The sequence below is a fragment of the Frankliniella occidentalis genome, unplaced genomic scaffold (genome assembly GCF_000697945.3).
Source record: "Frankliniella occidentalis isolate FOCC.00 unplaced genomic scaffold, Focc_3.1 Scaffold17, whole genome shotgun sequence".
Lineage (NCBI taxonomy): Eukaryota > Metazoa > Arthropoda > Insecta > Thysanoptera > Thripidae > Frankliniella > Frankliniella occidentalis.
In genome coordinates, this window is record NW_026267147.1 from 2137661 (window position 1) to 2139242 (window position 1582).

Here is a 1582-nt window from a genome sequence, read left to right on the forward strand (position 1 = left end):
GGAGGTTAACCTATAGTGTGCTCTAAAGAGAGGCTCTTTAGTGTGCTCCAGTGGCTCCATTTTTACACGCACAAGTTGTAAGTTATTTTTTGAGGCCGAGTAAATGATGCCCGTGATGTAAACTTGGCTCACTGTCATTTTTGTTGAAAAGGTGTTGAATGGGTACACTCCTCCATTCCATGCAGTATGTTGAATACTGCTGCAGGTCATTTGCAAATGGGTGAACTGTCAGAGTGTTTTATCATATATCATATATTTTACTCTATAGTATTATCGTGGAACAGAAAACTTTATTACTTTCTGGCTGGGCTGCAAACCGAGTGGTACTATTTGCGTATCCCCCAAAGAATCAGTCAATGTGCATTGCAGCTAATTTGAGGCTGCTCCTTCATACTTAATGCTTGAGTCCAGTGCCAATAAAAATAAGTTATTTGAAAGACCATGGTCATTTAGAGACATATGGGGGGAGAGGCATTTAAAAGTTTACTGTATGAGTAAATTATAAGTTATTAATAGTTGATGAGTGCTAAAAGTACCGTTTTATATGATTGCAGGAGCTATGCCCAGAAATGTTCTTGACATGAGCAAAGAAGTCTATGGAGTCATTTTACCCCAAAGAATAGGTGAGTTGACATGACAGTAACCGACACTGGTCCAATTTGTCTCTGTACAGACTCTATGAGGAGCTCCCTTCCGTGTGCATAAAAGGGTGGTTTTTGTGGTGCCTTGGTTCTTTGTTGTTGATTTCAATCCTCCTGCTCTGTCAAAATCCAGGCTGATTTCACTGAAAATGTCTTTTAAATATACAATTTGGAAAATTGCTGGAGTGGTTTGGATTGGTCTGTCTAAATATCATGGTGCCGACCCACTACAGCAGAGTTCTTGGTCAGTGCGCATTAGGTAGCCTACCCACCCATAAGTTAGAGAGACCAGCTCTTAAAACTCAAGTTTCTGTGAACTGGGGTATGGTTTCTTACAGAACCAAAGGTAGTTTTGTGGTCCCTGGTTCACTCCTGTCGATTCGAATACTCTCTGTCGAAATCCGGACCCTTTGTATTTTGCCCAAAATGAAAAATTTGAAAATCGCTGGAAATGGTTGGGATTGGTCTGACTGCACCCCCTTTCAATCTCTCCGTCGAAATTTCGCGCCACCCGTCAATTTCAAGTGAGTCACGCCTGTTTTTCTTGGACCGGTTCGCCTGCGAGGTAGGCAGCCCATCGTACACTGCCCGCCAGATTCAAAAGACCACCTCTTAAAACCCAAGTTTCTGTGGACAGGGATGGTTCCAGCCGAAACCGAAGGTAGTTTTGTGGTGTCCTGGTTCACCCCTGTCGAATCAAATACCCCTCCGTCGAAATCCGGACCCATTAATTTTCGCTGAAAGCACGTGTCAAATATGAAAAATTTGAAAATCGATGGAAATGGTTGGGATTAATCTGGGAGAGTCACCTTTGACCTCCTCTGTCGACATTGCCTGATTCCTGACTCTTTTACATCCTGTTTCTTTGACTAAAATCAACTCTTTGTTTAGGCAGGCACTAGTGGCGCTGTTGGCGTTTCCTCAAAAGTGATCACAAGGGG

The 1582-nt window shown here is 42.9% G+C and overlaps 1 protein-coding gene across 3 annotated transcripts in view; it reads left to right on the forward strand.

Annotated features, from left to right (window-relative positions):
* LOC113215508 (MOXD1 homolog 2) overlaps positions 1-1582 on the forward strand; it is a 481769-nt gene that overhangs the window by 476820 nt on the left and 3367 nt on the right. The gene's annotated exons all lie outside the window — the stretch shown is intronic.